We start from the raw sequence: 11,909 nt of genomic DNA, 5'->3' as shown, positions 1-11,909 counted from the left end.
ATACTGTCAGCTTAGTTTAAAGCACCATCTATTTATTGCCTCCCTGCTCTGTAGTCACAAGTCCAAGCATGTCACATAACTGGCTTCCATGCTCAGGGTCTCCTAAGACCGAAATCCAGGTGTCACCAAGCTGCTTTTTCATCTGGAGCGCTACGCTTCCTTCTAGGCTTATTTAGAATTCAGTTCCTGTGGTTGAAAGACTGAGGATCCTGTTTTCTTGCTGAGGACACTCCTGGTTCCTACAGGCCAACCTTAGCCCCTTGCCACCCCGGCCTTTTCTGTAGGCACTCACACTGTCACGCTTTGAACTCTCAGAGAATGGCTCAGTTTCCTTTAAGGGCTCACCTGATTAGGTCAGGCCCACCCAGGATGACCTCCCTTTTTGATTAACTCAAAGTCACCTGACTGGGGACCTTAAATACATCTGCAGAATCCCTGTGCCAGGTAACCTAACCTAACAACAGCAGTGATATCTTATGTTCACAAGTCCCATTCACACTCAGGGACAGGGACTTATTCAGAATGTGGATACCTGGGGCAGGAATCTTAGGTGCTGTATTGGTTCTCCAGGGCTGCCCTAACAAGTACCAAAAGCTGAGTGGCTTAGACAACAGAATCCATTGTCTTGCAGTTTTGAGGGTTAGAAGTCCGAGATCAAGGTGTCCTCACAGCTTGGCATTTTTGGGGGGGGGGGTGCTGTGAGGAAGGCTCTTCTCCATGCCCTCCCCTGGCTCCTGGTGCTTTGCTGGTAGCCTTTGGCATTCCTCAGCATGTAGACGTGTCCTCCAGTCTCTGCCTTCCTCTCCAGTGTTCTTCCCTGGTGTTTGTGTCCAGGTTCTTTTTTTTTTTTTTTTTTTTTTAAATAATAAGGACACCAGTCACATTGGTCTAAGGGCCCATCCTACTCCAGCATGACCCCCTCTGTGACCGGCATTCACATTGCCACCACTGTCACCCAAGCCAGCAGTTTAACCCATGACAGGCGCTCTTAGAACTCTGCGTACTGCTGCCTGGATAGCAATTACTCCCCTTGTCAGTACTCAGTGGTTTCTTTATGATTCTCCGGTACCCATACTGAAAAAAAGCCCCAGGTTTTCAATATTTTATGTATTCCATTTCCTCTGTCCTTTTCCCATCAGCTGGGTAAGAAGAAATAAGGATGTGGGGGTGATTGCCCTGGTCATGAAAATCATCTTTGGCTCAAAATTCTCAGCCAGCAGAATCAGAATAAGGAGGCCTGAGGTCTGCAATCCCCCTTAGTCCTGGAAGGGTCAAAGGAGACTAATGTTTCTCAGGCCGCCAGTAAAGTTTTCTGCAGCTGTTGATCTGTTCCCAAAGCACATGCACTTTCCAAGATGGGTCTCTCATTACTGTGTCCCCAGCCTCTTCTCTGACTAGAAGCTACCTTAGGAGACACGGCCCCCTGTGCACATACGTCATGTTTGTGACCTCTCCACGCCCTTCCCTCCTAAGCAGGCTCAAAAGGTCCTGAGCTCTGCGTGAAGTTCTTCCAATAAGACCTAGACGAGTTATCTTTTCTGTCTCCCTTCGTGATTTTTTGCGGGAGAGAGTACTACTTTGTCACAGGCCAATGATAAAAGAATCCTAATAACAAATGTTTACGTATGAAACAGGTTCCATCCAAGCGAAGGCCTAAGGTATAAATGAAGATTTCACAAATACTACAGATACAGACCAGTGACGAAAGAAGCTGAATCATCACAGAGCAGCAGTCACACATAGCCCTGTTGTCACTCTGAACAGTTACAGGACGTGAATTCCATCCTGTTCATGGCAGCTGTAACAGTTTATCAACATTAAGTACAGTTGCAAATATGCAGTGAAGGTATTTCTTAAGGCCTTATTTTTTCATTCTTTAATCTTGTTTTTGGGTTTGGTCGTGGACCTTGATGCACACATGCCACATACTTGGCTGTCAGCGGCAGCCCTGAATTCTTATCAGGCCTGTATGGACTTAGCTCTTTTTATGAACAGCAGGTTGGTGACTGTCAGACTCTGGAGGTGGCATGCGAGCACACTCAGATACCTCACTCCATTTCTCACAGCCCCTGATTATGCCCCCGGGGAGATGTAGCCCGTAATTCCGCAGAAGGGAACAAACCACGGTGGGGGGGTTATTTCTGTGATGTGGGGAGTCGGCATTTCAGGGCTGCTCTGCAGATAGGTTAAGGAAGTGAATTTCCAGAGGAAGCAGTTCCAAAAAGTAATTAATGGTTTGAGTTCTTTAGAGAATAATAGGCATGTGCCTCAGACTTCAGAGCAGGGGGTACCCAGTTTCCTGTCTGTTACTTAATAACAGGGACACCGCTGCTGTCAGAAAGGCAGAGTTCTGAAATGTTCCTACTTTTAGAGCTCAAGGATGGATGCCGTTTTAGCCATCGGTACACTGAGCAGTGAAGCACTTAAAGGCTCATCGGGCCCAGCCACATTCACCTGTGCATTTCTTCATTCACTTACTCAACATTTATTCATCGACTGTCACATTGTGCCAAGCACGGTGCTGGGTGGAGATAAAGACGAACAAAACACAAACACAAGCCCCGCTCTATCAGTTACCTCTGGCTATGTAACAAACACCCCCAAAACAGAGTGGGTTAAAACTGGGCCAGGTTCCGCTGGCCAGTTGTGGTTTTGGCTGAGTTTACGCGGGGTCTGCAGCCAGCTGCCGGGTCAGCTGGGGCTGGCGGGTCTGAGGGGTTCGCTCAGCCAGGATGGCTTGTCTCTACCCCCCCCCCCCCCCGCCAGCAGTCTGGCCTGGACTGACTCAAGCGCTGTCTCTCAGGTCCCAGGAGCATGAGTGGAAGCCTGCCAGTCTCCTGAGGATTATAATGTCCCGTTAGTCGTTCTATTGGTCAAATCAAGTTACAAGTCCAGGCCAGATTCCAGGGAAGGGTGACTACCTCTTGATAGTCATGGCCAAGAGACTTGGGAACAGGCAGAGGAATAATGACTTTTTTTTTTTTTTTTTTTTGCAAATAGTCTCTCTCCTGCCCTTTATAGCTCATAGTCTGGCCAGAGACAGAAAATGGTGGCAAGTGCTATCAAATTGTTTCCTTCCCTTTCTTCTCTTTCCCTTTCTCTAATGTTTTTACATTTTACATCATGGAAATCTAGTGACTCCAATTAAAACACTTCGATGAGTCAAATATCCGGGTTAATGCTGATACTGTAACATTTCTGCTATTTAATGTAGAAGGCGGTCGGAGTACACGTGAATATCACGACCGCCGAGCCGTTGGTCAGATCCCACATTGAGTCTACGATAGCATGTCTGCCTTTCAAATATATGATCAGCATTCAGACCGTGCCTGGGTTTTTTTTTTTTTTTTTGAAGCACACTGTATCTGCACACACACGTGTTTCTTCAACTGGAGACAGAAAATCATCTTTTTGAAATGCATGGTGTGAAACCAATGAAAATAAAGCCAAAGCTAAAGCCGTAGCCATAAAGTAGGATCTCTTAACTGAGGACCTTATTTTTGATTCCACCAACCAGTAAACACCTGTGAAAGTAGGCAACCTTGAAGCCAACACCAGACGCACCTAATGAAATCATCTTCCAGGACTTGCTGTCTGAGCACAGCTGTGTGTGAAGCAGTCTCCCCTCCACCCAACCTCTACCCCAAGTGAATCACTGTTGGGGAGGAGGAAGCCCCAGTGAGTGGGTCTCAAACTTCTGTGCATGTAAGAATCACATGGACGGGGGTGGGGCGGGGCATCATTCTTGTTAAAAATGCTATTTCACTCTACCCTTTGCCCCTTGACCTTGGTATTTGCTCCAGGTCATTTTCACACAGGTGGCCTTTGAGGATCATTGCCTTTACTTTCAAGAGAGCAGTTCCAGAAACTCTGAATTAGGACCTTCACACTTCATCTTTCTTTGTCAGGCAGAAAGTACCAACTCTCTGCCAACCTAGTTCTCTCACGTGGACTAAACTTCCTGGAGAACTTGAGGTGTAAACAGCAGTTACTCACTAACCAAGGACCAAAATGTCTTTTAAAAAATCCAATTTGCCACAAAGGGAAAGGAGGGCAGCTGTGATGTGTGGATGGACACCTCGTGCTATTGTTTAAATTTCCCCTGAGATGGTCAATCTCCACAGCCTACAAACAAGTACAAAGGGAATTTGAGGCCACATGGTTAAACTCCATTTTCTGGAGAAAGAAACTGAAGTCATATATCTTCCCTAAAAGCGGCAGAGATGGGACTAAAACTCAGGTCTTCCGATTCTTTAAAATTAGTTTTCTCAAAAAGTGTGGAGTCTGCCGTGCTGCTCAGCCTACTGAGAGCCCTTTGGGTGCAGGTTCTCTTGGGAGGCAGCCAGCCTAGTTGGGGGAGAGGACACCCGAGGAATGTTCTCAGCACCCCTAACAGGACTGGGCTCAGGGGACCCGGGGCCTGATTCTTTAGTGTGTGGCCGTGGCCCCGGCCCCGTGGGGGGCTTCGCACTGAGTGTGCACCGAGGGGCGCTGGGGGGTTCGCCCCGTGACTGCCCGCCAGCCTCCCTTTTGGGTTCTCAGAGGAGGCAAGACAGGTTTCCCTGCAAGAGCGTCACGGCCTGCTTAGTGTGCCCGAGCAGCTGTCCCCATCTCTCCCCGACTTCAGGCACCGCTGACCCAGCCCGGCAGTGCTCCCAGCACAGCCACAACCTGGGCTCAGGCTCTTCCTCAACTCCACATCAGCTCATCAGCCGGGGGACAGGACTAGTTTGTAATCCTGCTTCTGAGTGACGTTGAATAAAAGTGATTCTAAAATCAACATCCAGGGACTAGGGCTCACTGGACTTTGGGGAGGAGAGAGCACAGGGTTAGTGCTACAGAGCAACGCGGCCGTCGCTCAGGGCAACCCCCTCCCCCGCCCCAGCAGCCCGGCTGTCACACGGGCAGCCCTTCCCACGGGCTGTCCTCTGGTCCAGAGGGTGCGTGTGTCTAACAAAGGCCCACAGTCACCCGCTGAAGCTGTGGCTTCAGTTTGCAGCTGTGGACCAGAGAGACCCCACTGACGGGGATCAGATTGATGTCCTTGCCTTTCCAGGTGTGATTCTCACCCCAATGAGCTAGCTTGTGACCAACAGGGAAAAATAAAGGCTTATAACTCAAAAGTGTTGTCCAAGAGACCAGCACGTAGGCCTCCCTGTGAACTTGTTAGACATAGAATTTCAGGCCTCATCCCAAATCTACTGAAATAACAATTCAAACTTTGACCTTTAACTAATCATAAGGTGCTGTCTCTGCACCAGAGTTTGAGAGGCACCAGCTTAGAAAGTCACCATGACTTCAAACTGATTAGTATTTGAAGGGTCTACTGTGGGCCCACTCAAGACAAGCCCTGCCCTCAAAGGTCGCTCAGCATGTGCAAGGACACCAGGCAGAGCATGGACTGGATTTCTGACCCATGTTGTTCTGGAAAGAAAACGCTGTTTTGTGCAGCCTTTTTCCTCCTTTCCCCATCTGCTGTTTATCTTTCCTCATTTTGTGATGCTTCACACTGCGTGGGCCGTGACAGTCAACTTTCGGAATTTCTTCCAATCCTCCTGGTCACTCTGGAGCTTGTCTCAGCCCCGCCACTCTCCATTTTCATCACCTGCTTCTCCCACCCCCTTTTCTGCGGGCTCAGGGTTTTGACTGAGGCCCCAGTTCTGCAGAAAATGCTGATATGGCTTCTCTTCACTTCAGCTGTTGCTGATTTGCTTACTGCATTCCCCGGGGCCCAGCCTCGGGGAATTCAAAAGGCAAATAACAAGGTTTGGAGCAGAAGCGCCCAGTGGATCCTGTTTGCTGGCCAGAGGAGACAAAGTCTTATTCAAATGCTCCCTTAATTGGAAGTCCTTCACTTGTTCCGAGATCTACTAAAACAGACGGGTACTTGCAGCTGGGGTTCTAATCTAAGTGGGCACTGAATAGCCAAGTGACACATGCCAACGCTGCTAACCAGGTGACGTGCCCCATCATCTTTCTCAGCAGAGGGCTTCCTATTCTAGCCTGCCATCTTGGAAGACTGCTTTGCCCAGCACTGAGTCATGGCTAGATTCATTGCTAGGGGTCAAACTCTGTGGTGTAAACATTTGATTACGTTCTCTTAACATTTAGAAGAACAGTGATTAGAAGAAACAGGACAGGGGGTCTCTAAAGTCAAGAGAAGAGAAAGATTAGTTGCTGAAATGGTCCCATTTGCCTTCACTGTCCTCATTCAGTCCGTTAGCTGGTGGACTCAGAGCTGCCGTCCCTGGCTTCTGCTGGCTGCCAACATTTGAAGGAGGCAAGCCTCTTTAAATCTGAATAACTGAGTGGATTAATTGTATGTCCTTAACTGACACTTAAAAGAATCTTTCACCATTTCCATTTAGAAGAGATTAATGAATAGCATGATTAATTGCTAGTTGTACCAACATTGTGTGTGTGTGTGTGTGTGTGTGTGTGTGTGTGTGTGTGTCTCCCTCCCCTGAGGATTATTTTGGGTGAAGCTTCCCACTACAGCATTTTTATACAAAACTGTATGACCAATCCTCCCTTGTACAACAGACTAGCCACGAAACACATGTGGCTATTTAAGTTTAAAATGAGTTAAGTACTAAGTTTACTTCTCAACTGCACCATCCACATTTCAAATGCTTACTAGCCACAGGTGGCTAGTGGCCACTGATAAAGGACATTTCATTTTCATCACAGAAAGTTCTTTTAGGCAGTGCTGACAATAACTCAGTAGAACTTAGAAGAGCCTGGTTTTCTTAGCCTTGTGGTCCTGGTTTCTTCGGCACACACGTTACAGCTCCCCCCTCTACTCTCTCAGCCATTGCCTGTAATGGATGGAAATGAGTTCTCAAACTAGGCACTGCGGGTGTTGTTAGACATATGTGAGTCCCGGAGTCCCTATTTTTGAGAAACAGTGATGGGGGCAAGGTTGGGAGGTGGGGAAGCCCAGCAAGGCCAGGTCTTATCAGTATTTTTTGGAAGAGAGCAGGTGGCATTTTGAGTGGAAAGATTTTCCCTTCGGGACTTCCCCTCACTTTGCGGACATTTAGCAATGCTGGCCTACGCCCCTTAAATGCCAGGGGTGCTCCAGAGTCACTGGAAAACCCCAAGTCACCCGCACACATTTAAAAAGCCCTCTGAAGATGTCAGCACGGTTTGCATTTAGGTGATAAACCCCACAGGCCATCAGGTTTGCCCTAAGGCAGCTCAGCCTCTGCTCCTCCCTGGTGATACTATGGCTGCAGCTGGTCCCCGGGACCTCGCCAGCCTGTCTCTTTTTTGTTACTCCTAGGCTTCCTGGTAGGAAACTGAGATACCGCCCAGATTGAGCTGGAGACTTTTGCTGGGGCCATCTTCACAGTCTACCGCTTGGCCTGCAGAGGGCAGCAGCGCCCAGACCTTCCCGCTTGCTTTTTTTCAGTGTGGGTCGTCAGCCCTGCCCCTCTCTTCCCACCTGGCCCTTTTTTGGCAGTCTCCTCTAGAAGATCTTCTTAAAGTCCCCTTTCCCCCAACTGCCCTGGCAACAGATGGCCAGGAAGGAGGCCTGGCAGCAACAGTAGTGTTGGCTAGACCCCATCTGCTTTTGGGGTGCGTGGAGGCAGCGCCTTCTCCCCACAGCCTGGCATCTGGCAATGCTCAGCGAGGGCAGGAGGCTGGGAAGCCGGGGCCTGCTGCCCCGCTGGCCTGCTTTGATCTGACATTCTCTCCTTTGCTTTCTTGTCACCCCCACGCTTCTTCCCAATAGATTAGTTCCTGCCAAACTAGGGCAGGTGTCAGAGCAGCCATCAGGAGGTTTCTAATCCCCCTGCCGGCACTCCAACAGAAAGGGAGAAGAAAGAACTGGAGGGGGGAAGGTTCCCTTTCCCTCCGCAGATAGGAAGGTGCAGGAAAGAGTCCTGCTTAGCTCCCTGTGAGACTAGGTAAGGCTCTTTAGAGTCGTTGTTTTAGAACAGAAAGGGAGAAAATAAAAGACAACTGGAGGGGGGAAGGTTCTGTTTCAGCAGCTCGAGAACCATTCCCTTTCCCTCCGCAGAGACAGAAAGATGCAGGAAAGGGCCCTGCTTAGCTCCCTGTGAGACTAGGTAAGGCTCTTTAGATTTGTTACTAAGATTTCTTGCTTTAGAACAGGAAAAATGTCCCTTCTCTTAAGAAACACCCTTTGCGTATTTCTAAAAGCTTTCTTTCCGAGGAGGGTTTTTCTCTAGCGCTTTCCCTGCCGTGTGCGCTCACGCAGGCTCACTCTTCGCTGGGCTGTTGCGCGCGCGCACGCGCGCGGGCTTCAATTTATCTTCTTTCTGCGAAACAAGCAGCACCTGCCCTATCATCAGTGCCTCCTGAACATCCTCCCTCCTGGGGCTCACAGGACTTCTCTCAGACCTTCCTGGGGCGGGGGGTGGGGGGGGGTGGGGAGGGGGTGTCACTCTGCAGTGGTGGCAGGACTCCATGCAGTTTGGGACCCTCATGCAGTAACCCTACCCATGACCCAAGGTCCTTAAGTGAACTTTGTCCTTGAGGAAAGGACACAAGATATGATATATCTTAGATCCAAGACCTGTTACAGAACAACTCATTTCAGAAAGCACTCATCACCCAGGATGCTAAAACGGGCTCAGGGCAGTCCTGCCTGCACCTCCACCTCCGACCTCCGTTGTTGGGGGGAGGTCAGCTCGCAGTGATTCCAGGGAAACATTAGCATCAGACCCAGGGGCCCGGAGCAGAAGGGGCCTGGTCTTGAGAGCACAGAGCTGACTGCTAACATCTGTGTCAGGGTTTCCTCATTAGAGTCTACTCTCAGCTCAGGGGTCATACTTTATCTGAAGCTTTCCCTGAACCCCTAGATGGACTTAACCAGGCTGTCCTGTGAACTCTAATGGCATCATGACGCCCAATTACAGCACTCACTTATCCAACGGGGTGTATTGCCTACTATGATAGGCACTGTTCTAGGGTGTTCCAAATAAATATTGACAGATTTAAAGCATGTAAAACAATTCTCATGAAGCTACAGATGGGGCAAGTAAGGCACAGAGAGGTTTAGGTCACACAGCTGGTTAAGTGGCAGAGCTGAGATTCAAACCTGGGCAGCCTGGCTTCTTAACCACCCTCCAGGATGCTTGTTCTAGTACAAGGCCTATACTCGTCACGTGTTTGTCCTCCTCTGCAGACCACGAAGTCTTTGAGAACCGGGGCTGGAACTCAGCCTCCTCTGCGCCCCCAGTGCTGACACCTGTGCCTGGCACACTGCAGGTCCTGACCACGAGCACGAGGCACGCTCCCCGGTCACTTGTAGAAACTTCAAGGCATGGACTCCTCCTAGAGCCAGTTACAGTTTCCACAGGGATCAGGGCCTTACGCTAAGCAGGAGTCTCCGTCTTTTCCCCATGGAACACTGAGGCTGCACACAGAGAGCTTGCTACAGCTCTCACCTGGGAGTGCCCGTATTGGTGAGGTGGGAGATAGCAGCTGGGGGTGGGGCCACGTTTGACCCGTGGAGTTTGAAAAGCCCCCAGCTGTTTCTAATATGCCCTTTGGGTGCTGCGTCTTCATTGAGAATCCCTGAGCAGGACAGATAAGGCACTAAGATGAAATTCTAGGCAATAGTCCAGGGAGGGAGGAGGATTCTGAGGATGTTGGGGACAAGGTCTTCCACTCACCTCCCAGACTCTTCTAAAGGCCATCCCTGCATCAAGCCAATGGGGAACAAATAGCTTTACTTCCCTTGTGGAAAACATTTTTCTTTTCCTTTTCCCTGAGGGCCAGTGGAACTCCCATGGGAACTGATTGTGCATTTGAGCAAGCTCTTGAGAGGAGACAGGAAAGCCAGAGCGTTTACATCCTTCCCTGACCTGATTCCATTTCAAGGACGTGGGTCACTGGCTGCTGGCAGCTGATAAAGTTATATGCATAACTTCCAACAGTTTTGTGACCAAATTTGGGCATCGATTTATTTATTTTTTTATCCCTGAGGTGATTGTCATTATTTACTGTAAATTCCATTATTCAGTCCCAGCAGGAAAAGCCTTTCTTTTCTTCCTACACGATTCTCATTAATTAGAAGTTGCTATTACTCACTGGCTATGACCTAACTAATGACCTAACTTACGCCCTTTAAATGTACCACAGGCCTCTAGCTCCTCTGCCTTGTAAGTGGCAAACCCTCCCCCTGGGACTCTGTGCCTCCTGGTTGGGTACATAAAACAGCAACATGTGTAACACCGCAGATGGGTTTGGCAAAGTTGCAGCAAAGCATACACACAAAACAAAAAGCAGGTCTTAATGTCCAGCTCTACTGCTTTGTAGTAGGACCCCAGGAAAGCAACACTGCTCATCTTGTCCTCATGTCCTCATTTATAGATTAGGCTAAGACACGGCACTTTAGTTTCCTCTTGTGCGCTGCTGGGGCCGCCAGGTGGTGGCTGCCTGCAACACTCGGCTATAACAGTATAGAGGGGTATGGTTGTGTGCCTGATCACTGATGTTTGCTGTGGGTGAAGGAGCATGAGTGGCGTAATGTACCGAGTGTTTGCCAGCTCTGGGTTGGCAATGTCTTAGGTCTGTCCCTATAGAAATACACAAATTGTGTTTAATGTATGAGATGGCCCTAGAGGCAAGACTGACCAGCAGAAGTTTAGTACTTCTGTATGTTATCTGTAGGTACAGATTCCTAAGGCCACCAAAAGTTCTGGGACTCTTGGTGACTTTGGTGTGCCTCAAACATTTTCATGTCCTGGACAAGCCTGACACCTGGACTGAAGTGGAATCTGTCTTCATGTGCCGTTTGCAGCCAGGCTAGGCTTTCTGATCCCAATCGTTTCTTCCTCCCAGAGGTGGGAGGTCTGCTCAATAGTGGGGTGACTTTTTAAAGCCTGGGAGGACACTGTAGAAATACAGAGATAATAAAGTAAGTCAAATTCATAGTATTAATACTTTGGTATGATTTAAGAATGCTTTATAATCATTGGGATATTTTGTGTGTATTTGTATTTTAAGGTGTCTGAAATCAATCTGGCATACTAGATTCTCTGAGTACGATTTGAAATGTGTATCGTATTAGACTTATGATATTAGTTTTAAAGGTGTAGTAAACTTTTAAGTTTGTAAACGGCATTTTAATGTTTTGGATAACCTAGTTTACTATGTTTTATTCAAATTTGATAGATTGATTGGGATTGCTAAGTGCATAGGAAGATTTTGGTTTTAGTTTTGTAAGTCTGTCAGGATTTTGAGGTGTTTGAGAGAAGTCAGGGATGTTAAATGTGTAAAAGTTCCTGAGGGAACCTAATTCATAAACTCGGTTAGTTATTTAGAATTTAATCTTTGAAAGTTATCAGTTAATTGAGTGTAATCAAAGAAAAACTGAGTATGAATTCTTATTTTTATCTAGAAGCAATAGATTTATACAAGACTTCTAAAGTAAATTTAAAAGCCTAGGGAACACTAGGCTTTTGAATTTACAATTTTCAGTACATTTCATTAATTAAAATTCAGTTGTTAGAGGAGTCCTTTCAGTGCACAAATCTCCCTCAGACACTGAAAAGCTCACACGACATTAGCCAGCACGCCACAAGTGGCAGTGAAGGAGCCACAAGATGGCTTCCCTGATGCTAAGACAGCTCACAGCTTGATTAATTTTTCTTGGAGTTCTTCCTGACTGACTAACCGGTTTTACTCCTTGTTACTGCTATTGTTTAACTTGCTTGAATGATTACATGCTCAGCAGCCCCAACGCTATGATTTACACCCTATCCTGAATCCATTGTACTCAAAACCCAGAAGCTATTTTCCAGAAAGGTCATGAAATGGTAACACTGAAGGAATGGCCAGATCCTCCAACAGCCTCGCTGACACCAGAGGGATCAGACCTGATAACACCAAGACCGAGAGCAACGACCTACTTAACGGACCACCAGAAGTTC

The sequence above is a fragment of the Camelus bactrianus genome, chromosome 4 (assembly GCF_048773025.1).
Source record: "Camelus bactrianus isolate YW-2024 breed Bactrian camel chromosome 4, ASM4877302v1, whole genome shotgun sequence".
In the NCBI taxonomy this organism is placed as follows: Eukaryota; Metazoa; Chordata; class Mammalia; order Artiodactyla; family Camelidae; genus Camelus; species Camelus bactrianus.
This window is presented reverse-complemented; position numbering follows the sequence as displayed.